Here is a 14,526-nt window from a genome sequence, read left to right as displayed (position 1 = left end):
AGGCTGCTTTCATGTGTGATATTTTGCATCCTAATGAACCTCTGATTCCGAATCCCCTCCAGCTCAAAAGACATCCATTTTCAATTCCTTGACCCTAACCACGTCTGCTGCAGCTGAAACCCTCAACCCTGCTCTTACTACCTTCAGACTCGACTATTCCATTGATCTCCACATGGTCTCTTATTAACCACAATCCATGTACTTCAGCTACACTAAAGCTCTGCTGCCACTCTTTCAACCCACAGAAAGTCTTGCCTCATCTCTAACCCTTTGCCTCACTTGATTGGCTCCAGGTGCCTCATTGTCTAACATCTTAAATTTTCATTGATGCACTTAATTCTTTTTGTACTTTTGCCTCTGCATGACTTTAAAATCAGAGCTGTATTTGCCCAAATTCTGTACTTCATCAAAGGATTCTTAATCCCAGAAGTTCCCATCAGATTTGGAGATGTTAGGTCTGATTGGGTCAGGGATCAAGTGGAGTCAATAGTAACTCAAGGGTTCCTTTAATAGTTCCCCTCCGCACAAGTTAGAGTAGATTTTTAATCAATTCCTGGGTAATGTCAAACTCAAGGGCCCTCCAAATTCTCAAACAAGTTCCAGAAGCATGGGACTTGGCCATTGAAATTTCAATTTCCTGGCTATTTTCCTCAGAGTTAGCCGTGTCAGGATTTCTGCATGACGACAATGCGTACCTCCATCGATGCTGCAGAAATAACTATCTGGATATCAGAATATCTGTACCTTTATGTGATTGTTTTCATACCTGTAGGCAATCTCACAGTGGATCAGTTTATACAAATAAAATGATGTACACTCTCAGGTGAAAAATCATTATGATAAAAATCTACACTGTTTATAGAACTAAACACATTTCCTCTTTTTTTCCCTCAAACTCATAAAGCATAATAAGCAATAAAGAAACACCTCCAAATTTAAAACCCATGAGATGGATCAGGCCAAAGTGTAGGCCATTGAGAAACTGGAAGACAACATATTTACATATCTTCATCTCTAATCTGGGTTCACATTATAAACAGGATGAAACTCTATTTTTTTCAAGTGTAGGCAAGTTGTTGAGATGAATATCGGCCTGTTAAATTTCAGTAAATAATCTACATGGAAATTATGTCCAAGTTCAGAAAAGTCAAAGCTCATTCAAGTGGCACCTCAGGGGTAAAAGACAGCAATAGACAATAGACAATAGGTGCAGGAGTAGGCCATTCTGCCCTTCGAGCCTGCACCACCATTCAATATGATCATGGCTGATCATCCTTAATCAGTATCCTGTCCCTGTCTTATCTCCATAACCCTTGATTCCACAATCCTTGAGAGCTCTATCCAACTCTTTCTTAAATGAATCCGGAGATCGGGCCTCCACTGCCCTCTGGGGCAGAGCATTCCACACAGCCACCACCCTCTGGGTGAAGAAGTTTCTCCTCATCTCTGTCCTAAATGGTCTACCCCGTATTTTTAAACTGTGTCCTCTGGTTCGGCACTCACCCATCAGCGGAAACATATTTCCTGCCTCCAGAGTGTCCAATCCTTTAATAATCTTATATGTCTCAATCAGATCCCCTCTCAGTTTTCTAAACTCAAGGGTATACAAGCCCAGTCGCTCCAGTCTTTCAGTGTAAGGTAGTCCCGCCATTCCAGGAATTGACCTCGTGAACCTATGCTGCACTCCCTCAATAGCTAGAATGTCTTTCCTCAAATTTGAAGACCAGAACTGCACACAATACTCCCGGTGTGGTCGCACCAGGGCCCTGTACAACTGCAGAAGAACCTTCTTGCTTGTATACTCAATCCCTCTTGTTATGAAGGCCAGCATGCTATTAGCCTTCTTCACCACCTGCTGTACCTGCATGCTTACCTTCATTGACTGGTGTACAAGAACACCCAGATCTCTTTGTACTGCCCCTTTACCCAAATTGATTCCATTTAGGTAGTAATCTGCCTTCCTGTTCTTGCCACCAAAATGGATAACCATACATTTATCCACATTAAACTGCATCTGCCATGCATCTGACCACTCACCTAACCTGTCCAGGCCACCCTGTAATCTCCTAACATCCTCCTCACATTTCACCCTGCCACCCAGGTTAGTATCATCAGCAAATTTGCTAATGTTATTACTAATACCATCTCCTATGTCATTAATATATATTGTAAAAAGCTGTAGTCCCAGCACTGCTCCCTGCGGTACCCCACTGGTCACTGCCTGCCATTCCGAAATGGAGCCGATTATCACTACTCTACACAGCGTGGAAAAAGAAGAAGTTATGCTTGTTCACAGCAGACATAAAGTCAGAAACCTGGTATGGTATTTCTAATCCATTCATGGGATGTGGATATCACAACAAGGGAAAAGTATTTTATGCATCTCTCATTTCTCTTCAGTGACTTACAGGCTATTTGAGAGCAGTTAAGAGTCAAGCACATTGCTTTAGATATGGAGTGACATTGAGAAGAAGGCCATTTAACCCATCCTTCCATGCTGGATCGGGCAGACGCGTCGATTCTCCTGCTCCTTGGATGCTGCCTGACATGCTGCGCTTTTCCAGCAACACATTTTCAGCTCTGATCTCCAGCATCTGCAGTCCTCACTTTCTCCTGGATCGGGAGATACATTGTTGACAGCAGATGTCTTTCCCAAAATGATACTTAAGCAGACAAATGTTTTTCTACAATAATCTGGCAGCCATAATTCCTGATACAAGGTTCTATTGAAGATTTATTTGCTAATTCAATTTGTATTCCCCAGCTGCTGTGGTGGGATGTATATTCACGTTTGTGGATCTGAAATGCTCGTCTCATGACAAAACATCCAAGCAATTGTTGCCTTACGCCGTAATGCACATGTAACATTGCTATTAACTTCAGAATATTAAACCTGAGACTCATTGATACAGTCTGCAGGTAGGAAACAGAGAAAAAAAAATACTTTTCCAACACTGCTGTGCTGCACATCAAAAGAAACATCCACATAAAGGCTCCAATAAAAAAATGTATATTGAGTATGCATGAAAACACAAACTTAAACCACTACTATCTTAAATTATCATTGAGAGATGGCAGCTCTCTTTGAATCAGTGAGCTATGTGGACTATATGATCAGAAGTTTAAATAAGAGGTCCCAAACCTTGTTCTGAATTTCACCAGTCCTTTGGAAAGAAGGGGCTACTCCCCAGTACTTCTGGCCTCAATTGTGGACCTTGACCTGACTCTGGAAAATCGGGGAATTTAAATTGACGCTGTTTCAAAAAATAGCAGGTACCATTCTCAATGTCTTCATTAATATATATCAGTCCATCCACATCACTAAAATAGATTATCTGGTCATTATTCTATTGTTGTTTGAGGGAGTTGACTGTGCAAACATTGGCTATTGTATTTCTTATGTTACAACAGTGTCTGCAGTTTTAAGAAGTACTTCATTGACCATACTGCTCTTTGAAATGTCTGGTGCTTAGGAAAAATGCTATTTAAAGTAAGACATTTCTTTTACCCAGGATACTTTCAGGGACATTGTATCAGAATTAATCTTTTGACAACCATTCTAAATCTAAAGAAGCTGATTATGATAAATATTAGAAAAAAAGTATGCCCATATTGCCACTTTATGGCATGTGACAGACAACACATTATCAAGGATTTGCTGTATTCCATTTTTATGTCCTGAAATATGGTATAAATAGAATCATTTAACTGAGAACCATGGCTTCACTTCAAAAAGAAATCAGAATAATTGTGTTTTTTTGTAGCTTATAATGCAGACATTCTGACTCCTGATAAATATGACTAGGATCCACAGTGGTTTAGAAGCGTCTGAAAGAAATGTGCTGTAATATATTATGACAGCAAATCTCGTGGAAGGAGTAACTACAAGCAGGATAGGAACACAGACTCAATATCCACTTTCTATAGCTATCATACAAACTACCCTGCATCCCTTTGATGAAGTTCCTGTCTGTCTAAACTTTAATAGGATAATGACTCTTAAATCCCATAATTGCATGACTTGATCCACAAAGTCAGTTCCACATGTGAAATACTCCAACAATTTCTTGTCATCATGCCTTAAGGCCAGCTATTCTGCCACTAGGGAAAATATTGCCTTAATTGAACCAAATGTGATGGTAAGCATTTGGTAGTCAGTTAACAAAGTGAATCTTAGCAGCAGAGACTGGCAATAACATTGAAGACCATAAATACAATATTAAATGAATAGATCATGCAAAAGCAGGTGTCCTTTTGAGATTTCTATTCATTTCAAGCCACTAAATCACCTTTGAACTGCTTACATACACAAATGACACAGTGGTTTCTGCCAGAGGAAATCATGAAGATGCTCATAACTACATGTTGACCAGTAAAGCACTTAATAATGTAATGAATGGCTGGCCTAAGGGGATGTTGCAGGAAAATTGCAAGTGTTCCACAACAATATTTGTGGGATTTAGTAGCCCATAAGTTATTGGTAATACCCCTTTCTCAATTTGTGAGCAATTTTGCTCTGACATTGTTAAATTACATGAAACTTATGCTTGAGGCTTCTTCTCTCATCTTCCATTAAGTGAGATATCATACCTAAATCCTGTTCAAACAAGCTGTTTCTCGGGATCATACAGGGTCAACACAGCATCACTAGTCAGCACTTCTTTCACTTCTTCAAGTGTTTTCTGATGCTCTATTGTCTCACACTCTAAAATCTATTGATGCGTTGCTACAGTGGGACAAATGTTATAGTTAAGTTAGCAATGAATTTAGAATAAGACACAACAATCCTAAGAATGTTTTACTTCTTTGTTCTTGACTTGGAGGTGACAGTGTTGGACTGGGGTGGACAAAGTTAAAAATCACACAACACCAGGTTATAGTCAAACAGGTTTATTTGGAAGCACTAGTGACAATTTTTGTTTGTTTATATGCCATTCTATTGAATTAAGGACTTTGTTAAATCATACAGTGTGCTCTGTCTCTTCCTTACTGCTAAATAGAAAACTATCTGAGTAGCAGCGCACTCCTTACATTCCATACGGCACTTAACCAACAACACTACAGAACACTGCATGAGAAGTAGACAACATTAGGGTATTCTTTTGTACTGCTTACAACTCTTTTTATGTATGAATGGTAAGCAGTTCCTTGCTTTTGTGCATTATTTCTATTTGCAAATATGCATCTGACAAATCTACTTTGACCTTGTAGAAGTTTATAAAATCACGAGAGTTATAGGTAGGGTTAATGGTAATTGATTTTTCCCTAGGGTGGGGGATTTCAAACCAGAGGCACATTTTTAAGTTGAGAGGAGAGAGATTTAAAGAGGCATGAGGGGCAACTGTTTTTAAATAGGTGGTTCATTTGTGGAATGAACTTCCTGAGGAAGTGGTGGGTATGGTAATAATTAAAAGACATTTGTACATGAAAGAAAGTACATGAATAGGAAATGTTTGGAGGGATTATGGGCCAGGAGCAGGTAATGGAGACTGCATAGGTGCTCTGATGTGTAACTCCCAGCTATGGGAGTACCTTAGTTTGGAACTGTGTTTGGCATGGACTGGTGAGATCAAAGGCTCTGTTTCTATGCTGCATGATTCTATTACCCTAGGAGTATCATTGCTTGAAGTAGAAAATATATTTGAACAGCTAGACAGTGGGTAAGTATCATTCTCAAGTATTGTTGAAAATCTCCACAAATCTGAATGGATCTGTCTGCTTCTGAATTCTCCTTCTTTGTCCCTGTTCTTTCCAACCATCCAGCTTTTTACTTAATGCTTCCAATGTACATAAAGCCTTTTATTTAATTAATCCTGGGATTTAGGCTGGTATTTATTGGCTAGATGGTAGATAAGAGTCAATTGTATTGTTGTGGATCTGGAGTCACATATTGGCCAGGCTGGGTAAGGAAGGCAGATTTTCTTCCCTAAAAGGCATTAGAGAACCAGATGGGTTTTTGCATCAATTGACATTAGGCTATTTAATTTCAGATTTTTATTAAATTCAAATTTTAGCATCTATCATGATGAGCTTCAAATCCATATCCCAAGATCATTAGCTCGGCATTACTAGTCCAGTGACATTGTGACTCTGGCACCATCTCTCCAAGACCACCCCACCTCACCACTATCTCCTCCAGCTTTGCAAAATGTCAGCTGTAATTATCTATAGCCTTGGTTTTGTCTTGCGATGCCTACTTTTATCATTTTCTCCTTGTTGGTCAACGACCACTTTCTCTATATCTGATGTATTCTTTCAGATTCGTATTGGAAATAATGTGGCATGGATTAATTATATCTTCTTAAATCAAATCCTTCCCATCAGGCAGATGATGGCCCAGATTTTGCACTGAACAGACAGTAGTTATCCTAGCATAGCTGGGAGTTACACATCAGAGTGCCTGTGCAGTCTCCATTGTAGCACACAGTGAAGGAATTTCCTGGGAAATTACAGGTTCCATTGGGTGATGTCTGGTACTGTCTGAAAGGTTCCATTTATATCAGAGAACTCAGAAGGTTCTGCTGAAATTAAGTGGAATAGTTACTCAGGAAATGTTAGGCTATTAAAAACAAAGTCTAACTTCTGAGTAACTATCCAACTGACTTCATACTCACCTCACACCTCCTTTACCATTCCTAGGATCTGACCCTCTTCCATTGCTTCAGTCCAGACAGCCCTTACCCCACTTCAGATCCAACCCACTCTCTTCACCCACGTTCCCTGTTCCATACACGATTCCCCATTTCCTCTTTTGGAGCTGACAACCTTCAACTCCAGGAACTGATCCCTCTTCATGTGCTTCTGACCCACTCCCCACTTCCCACATGCACCACACTGCTCTTTGGCCCACTGCAGGCCCAAGGTGCATGTCACATATACCTCCCACCTTCTGCACTGTCAGATCCGACACAACCTCCCACCCTTGACCTGACATCCACCTGCCTCCTCGTCCCCCATTGGACCATTGGCTCCCAGCTGCTCTGACCTATGTTAAACAATGCATGCGAGAACTCTACTTACCTGGCACCCTACCTCCTACTCTCCTGTCTCCATAACCTCACAATTACATTAAGGACTTATCATTTGACAGCAGCTGTTAAAATAACTGCCTATGATTCTGGACTTTTAAATGTCAGAATACTCCAATGGGCTGGTGTGAAATAAGATTAAGTTTTGTATTCACCTGCCAGGTCTGCACTATGACCGAACTGTCAGGAAGGATGTGCCAACCTACATTTCTGAAGGAGCTCTGATTAGAATCTTTGCTCAGAAATGCAGAGCTCTCTCCTCACAAATGTAGAAGGGATGGAGTGACAATTTGCCATACCTTGGAAAATCAGGCATTTTCTTTTCTCCACTTACCAAGTTCAGGTATGGGAATATGATCATAGTCATCCCTGACATAAAGTCTGTATGTCCACAGGTCTCTGATTGTGGCAGGACAGGTAGATAGGGTAATAAAGAAGGCAAATTGGATGTTTCATTTCATTGGTTGAGGTACTGAATACTGGAAATATATAGTCCAGTTAAGCCACAGTTGGAGTTTTGTAAACAGTTCTGGACACATTACAGAAAGGATATAATTGTACCAGAGGAGATTTAGAAGATTTTACCAGGGCATGAAAATTGCAGTTATGAGCAAAGATCAGATATGGCAGGGTTGTCCACCTTCCAACAGAGGAGGCTGAGAGGCTAATTAGTTGAGGAGTAAAAGGAGAAAAAGAACAGTGGACTTGTACATCTAAATTCCTCTGTATGTTGATGCTACTAAGGGTTCTGCTATTTGATGTATACTTCCCTCCTCCATTAGCTATTCTAACATTCTTAATTTCATATTTTCCTGTTTTAAATTCCATCTGCTGTTTTCCACCTGTCTCTAGCCTATTTATATCTTGCTGTATCCTCTAACAATCCTCCTCTCTTACCACCGTACCTCAATCTTTGTGTCTTCTGCAAACTTACTAATCAAACCACCTACATTCTCCTTCAAATCATTACAAAAAACAGGGGTGTCAATTCTGATTCCCCTGGAACAGCACTGGTTACAGATCTCCAGTTACTCTCTGTCTTCTATGACTAAGCTAGTTCTATATCTCTCTTTGCAGCTCACTGGATCCATGTGACTTCACCTTTTGTATCAGTTTGCCATGGGGGATTTTGACTTTGTGGACTTTAGCAAGGCCTTTGACAACGTCCACCACCCTGTCCTCATCAAATCATTTTTGTCACTACCTTAAAAAAACTCAATCAAGTTGTGAGACACAAACTTCCCCACACAAATCCATGCTGTCTATTATTAATAAGTGTGTATTTTTCCAAATGTGAATAAATCCTCTCCCTAGGAACATTCTCCAATAATTTTCCGACTACTGACATAAAGCTCACCGATCTGTAATTTCATGGATTATTCCTGTTGCCTTCTTAAGCAAACAAACAATGTTGGCCATTTTCCAGTCCTTTGGGATCTCTCTTGTGACTAAAGAGAATATAAAGATTTCATACAAGGCCCCAACAATTTCTTCATCTGCTTCCCTCCACATTCTGCAATAGATCCCATCAGGTCCTGGGGATTTGTTTTTCAAATTACCACATTTTTCGTATTAACATGCCCTAGAATATCAATATACCCCTCTGCGGACATATCATCCAACATGTCCTCCTTCTTTGTCAATATTGATGGAAAGTATTCATGAAGGACCTTGTCCATTTCCTGCGGGTCCGTGCATAAATTCCTTTCATTGTATTTTTTCTCTGGATCCCCTCTTGTTCTTTATATTTATATAAAAGCCTTGGATTTACCTTAATCCTGCTTGTCAAAGACATTTTGTGGCCCCTTTTAATCCTTCTAATTCCTTTCTTTGAGTTTTTTTCCTGTAATCTTTGGATTCTTCAAGAGCTCTCTCTGTCTTCAGTTTCCTAAACCTCACATATGCTACCTTTCTCTCTTTAATTAAGCGCTCAATTTCTCGTCAATCCAGGTCCCATAATCTTGCCATTCTCAGCCTTCATTTTTACAGGAACGTGCTGGTCATGATTTCTAATCAACTGGTCTTTAATAGATTCCCACATGCTAGATATGGACATACCCTCAAACAGCTGACCCCAAATTACATTCCCCAGTGTCTGCCTATTATTGTTGTAGCTAACCTTCCTCTGATTTAGTACTTTCATCCGAGGGCTACTGTTATTCATAACTAACATAAAATTTACAGAATTATGGTCTCTGTTCCTGAACCGCTCCCCCATTGAAACTTCAATCACCTGGCTGGGCTCATTCCCCAATACCAGGTCTAGTATGGCCATTTCTGTAGTTGGACGATTCACAAATTGTTACAATAAACCGTCTTTGATGCACCTAACAAATTCCACTTTCATCTAAGCCCTTAGCACTAAGCAAGTCCTGGTCAATATATTCCCTTGTTTTGAATCTTTTCCTCCTACTCCTCTAATTCTTCTACCTATCATGTTAAGTATATGTGCCCTTGGAATTTACCTGTCCACTAGGGGAATTAGATCTTCCCTATTCATTCTTTCTGTGGAAAAAGGGTTTCCTCCCACAATCCAAATATGTGCACGTCAGGTGAACTGGCCATGCTAAATTGCCAATAGTGATAAGTACATTAGTCAAGGGTAAATATAGGGTTGGGGAATGGGTCTGGGTGGGTTACCCTTCGGAAGGACAGTGTGGGCTTGTTGGGCCAAAGGACCTGTTTCCATACTGTAGGGAATCTCATCTAATTTAATTGGCAAGTCATGTTGCAGCTGTATAGAACTTTAGTCAGGTCACATTTGGAACACTGTGTACAGTTCTGGTCAACTCACCACAAGGAGGATATGGTGAATTTGAAGAAAATACAGAAACTATTTACCAGAATATTTCCTGGTTTGGAGGGTATTAGCTATGAGTAGATATTAGACAATCTTGGTTTGGTTTCACTTGAACATCAAAGGATGTGTGACAACCTGATAGAAGTTGACAATTTTACCAGAGGCATGGATAGAATGGAAAGTTGGAGACTTTCTCCCAAGGTATAGATATCAATTATAAGGGATTACAGGGGATGGTAACCTAAGGCGTAGTTCCAGTGCACAGGAGGATGAGAGTAGGGAGGGCATGGACAGGATTTCATGGTCACAGGAGTGTGCTGGCAGACAGCATGCTGGTGTGAAGTGTTTCGACTTCAACGCCAGAAGTATCCGAAATAAGGTAGGTGAGCTTACAGCATGGATGGGTACATGGGACTTCGATGTTAAGGCCATTTCAGAGACATGGATAGAGGAGGTCTGGAATGAATGCTGAAGGTTCCAGGATTTAGATCTTTCATTAAGAACAGACAAGGCAGTAAAAGAAGGGGTGGTGTGGCCTTGTTAGTCAAGGACAGTATAATGGTGGCTGAAAGAACTTTTGACAAGGACTCGTCTACTGAGGTGGTATGGGCTGAGGTTAGAAACAAGAGAGGAGAGGTCATACTGCTGGGGGTCTTTTTATAGGCCTCCACAGAGTTCCAGGGATGTGGAGGAAAGGATTGGCAAAATGATTCTGGGTAGGAGTGAAAAGAACAGGATGGGCATTAAGGGGTCTTTTAGCTTCCCCAACATTGACTGGAAAGGCTATATCTCGAGTATGTTGGATGGATCCGTTTTTGTCCAATGTGTACAAGAGGGTTTCCTGACACAGTATGTCAAAGGGCTGACGAGAGGGGAGGCCACACTAGATCTGGTGCTTGGTAATGAACCAGACCAGGTGTTTGATTTAGTGGTAGGTGAGCACTTTGGAGAGAGTGGCCATAATTCGGTTAGGTTTAGTTTAGCAATGGAAAGGGACAGGTACATGCCACAGGGCAAGAGTTATAGATGGGGGAAGGACAATTATAATGTGATTATACAAGATTTAGGATGCATAGAATAGGGTAGCAAGATGCAAAGGGATGGGGACAATTGAAAAGTGGAGCTGGTTTAAGGAACAGATATTGCATATCCTTAATAGGTATGTCCCTTTCAGGCAGGGATGAAGTCATAAGGTAAGGGAACTGTGGTTTACTACAGAAATTGCATTTCCTGTTAAGTGGAAGAAGAAGGCTTATGCAACATTGAGATGAGACAGTTCAGATGAGGTGGTGGAGAGTTACAGATTAGCTAGGAAGGATTTAAAGAGAGAGTTAAGAAGTGCAAGGAGGGGACATGAGCATTCTTTAGCAGGTAGAATAAAGGAGAACCCTAAAGCTTTCCGTAGGTATGTGAGAAATAAAAGGATGACTAAAGTAGGAATAGGGCCAGTCAAAGACAGAAGTGGGAAATTGTGCGTGGACCCTGTGGAGATCAAAGAGGTGCTAAACAAGTATTTCTCATTGGTTTTCACTCAGAAAAAGGAGAATATTGTGTAGGAGAAGAATGATATACGGGATATTAGATTAGAAAGGATTGAGGTTAATAAGAAAGAGGTCTTACCAATTCTAGAAGGTGTGAAAGTAGACAAGTCACCTGGGCCAGATGGGATTTATCCAAGGATTCTCCGGGAAGCTAGGGAGGAGATAGCAGAGCCTTTGGCTTTGATATTTGAGTCATCATTTTCTACAGGTTTAGTTCCAGAGGACTTGAGGATTGCAAATGTTGTGCAAGAAGAGATGACCAGATAACTATAGACCAGTGAGACTTATATCTGTTGTAGGAAAAGTTTTGGAAAGGATTATAAAAGATAGGATTTATAATCATCGAGCAAGCAACAACTTGATTGCAGATAGTCAACATGGTTTTGTCAAGGGCAGATCATGTCTCACAAACCTCATTGAGTTTTTTGAGAAGGTGACCAAGCATGTGGATGAGGGTAGGGCAGTTGATGTGGTGCACATGGACTTCAGTAAAGCCTTTGATAAGGTTCCACATGGAAGGCTGTTGGAGAAAATGCAGAGGCATAGGATTGAGGGTGATTTAGCAGTTTGGATTAGGAACTGGCCTTCTGTAAGAAGGCAGCGAGTGGTGGTTGATGGAAAATATTCAGCCTGGAGTCCAGTTACTAGTGGTGTGCTACAAGGATCTGCTTTGGGACCACTGCTGTTTGTCATTTTTATAAATGACTTGGACACAGGCATAGATGGATGGATTAGTAAGCTTGCAGGTGACACGAAAGTCAGTGGAATAGTGGAAGAATGTTGCAAGTTGCAGGGGGACTTGGATAAGAGGTGGCAAATGGAGTTCAATGCAGATAAATGTGTGGTGATTCACTTTGGCAAGAATAACAATAAGGCAGAACACTGGGTTAATGGAAAGATTCTTGGTAGTGTGGATGTGCAGAGGGATCTTGGAGTCCATGTACATAGATCACTGAAAGTTGCCACCCAGGTTGATAGTGCTATTAAGAAGGCATACGGTGTGATAGATTTCATTGGTCGAGGGATTATGTTCCAGAGCCGTAATGTCATGCTGCAACTATACAAAACGCTAGTGCAGACACACTTGGAATATTGTGTACAGTTCTGGTCGTGCAATTACAGGAAGGATGTGGAAGCATTAGAAAAGGTGCAGAGGAAATTTACCAGGATGTTGCCTGGTTTGGAAGGAAGGTCTTATGAGGAAAAGCTGAGAGACTTGGGTTGTTCTCATTGGAAAGAAGAAGGTTAAGAGGGGATATGAGGCATACAAGATAATCATAGCATTAGGTAGGGTAGACAGTGAAAGTCTTTTTCCTAGGATAATGACGTCAGCTTGTACGAGGGGGCATAGCTGTAAATTGAGGGGTGATAGATTTAAGACATATGTCAGAGGTAGGTTCTTTACTCAGAGTGGTAAGGGCGTGGAATGCCCTACCTGCCAATGTAGTTAACTCAGCCACATTAGGGAAATTTAAACAATCCTTGGATAAGCACATGGATGATGATGGGATAGTGTAGGGGGATAGGCTTAGATCAGTTCACAGATCGGCACAACATCGAGGGCCAAAAGGCCTGTCCTGCCCTGTATTGTTCCACGTTCTATCACTAGGGGCATGGGTTTAATGTAAAAGGGGTAACTTTAAAGGAAATGTGAGGGGCAAGTTTTTGTTTTACACTGATGGTGGTAAATACCTGGAATGTGCTACTAGAGGATGTAGTGGTAGCAATGTTTTAGAGATATTTTGACAGATATATAATAGGTAGGGAATAGAGGAATACAGAGATAAGAGGTTTTTAATTTAGAAAAGTATCATGTGTCAGCACAGTTTGGTAGGCTGAAAAACCTGTTTATGTGCGATACTGTTCTTTGTTCAATATAAATTGATGAAGGTAAGTAGTGAATTGAATTTTTTCATTTACACTGGGGAGGTGATTTACACTTCAACCCTCTTACCCACAAAATTCCATGTATTGTTTTTGTTGCTCTCAGACTGGGTATAACTTTCAATCTGGATTAGTGGTGCTGGAAGAGCACAGCAGTTCAGGCAGCATCCAAGGAGCTTCGAAATAGATGTTTCAGGCAAAAGCCCAAGGGCTTTTGCCCAAAACGCCGATTTTACTGCTCCTTGGATGCTGCCTGAACTGCTGTGCTCTTCCAGCACCACTAATCCAGAATCTGGTTTCCAGCATCTGCAGTCATTGTTTTTACCTCTATAACTTTCTTATCTTCCTGCTCAACGACATCAACCTTTGCTTCCACGTCTATCATACGCACATTCAAGGGAATCCAGACACAAGACCTAGCTGTAGATCTGCCATACTCTCGGCCAGTGAAGTATCACTGTTCCCCCTACACCTGTATGCCATCTGGATATGACCAACCTCCACAGGTATAGCACTTTGACTATAATTGTGGGCATTTAAGTGGTTCATAGCTAGGGTGGCAACATTACCATTCACATTTCTGAGTTTGGCTGCTGTTGCCAGGATTCCACTGAAGTTTTGTATATCTCCACTGTTATTTTTGCAAAACTGTAGTTTATTCATAAGTTATCTGCAAGTAAATACAACAAGTCACAAACAATTCCATACAGCCATTGCAGAAAATAGTGAAATTCTGACTTCCTCATTAGAGCTTCAATCCATTTGCAGCATAAAAACCCATGTTCTAAACATGGAAATATTTACATTCCCACAAAGGCCATGTGCATATCTTGAAACTTAAAAGATCCACATTATATTTTAGCAGAAAGACTGTGCCCTTTCTCCATTGCAGCTTTGTGGCACTTACCCAAGCTTTAGTGTGCTCCTTAACACACAGTGCTCACCTGTTGGTTCTCAGGAAAAGAACTTCCTTGCAATTTACAGCATTATCTTCTTCATCACAGGCCTCCTTTCACATCAGTTAAGAAAATTTGACCTGGATTTTACTGTTCTTCCGACGGAAGATTCTCTAAGGTTGATTTCTAAATTCATGCCATACTGCAGTAAAGAGTGAGTTTTTACTGTATGGGAAAATATACCACCGTCATATGCAGAGGTTAGTGAGGAGGGACATGGAATTCAATGTATTATAAGGCCTTATCACAAGTAACATTGTGTTACATTTCAACCTTTGGGGATTTTTGTTTCAATCAAAGGAGTTGAAATATATGTT

General features: G+C 40.7%; 1 protein-coding gene across 2 annotated transcripts in view; it reads right to left on the bottom strand.

Moving 5' to 3' along the window:
- Positions 1-14,526, bottom strand: part of LOC140462989 (cadherin-4-like) — a 656,453-nt gene that overhangs the window by 44,426 nt on the left and 597,501 nt on the right. The window lies entirely within an intron of this gene.

This window comes from Chiloscyllium punctatum, chromosome 37, assembly GCF_047496795.1.
Source record: "Chiloscyllium punctatum isolate Juve2018m chromosome 37, sChiPun1.3, whole genome shotgun sequence".
NCBI classification, from domain to species: domain Eukaryota; kingdom Metazoa; phylum Chordata; class Chondrichthyes; order Orectolobiformes; family Hemiscylliidae; genus Chiloscyllium; species Chiloscyllium punctatum.
This window is presented reverse-complemented; position numbering and strand designations above follow the sequence as displayed.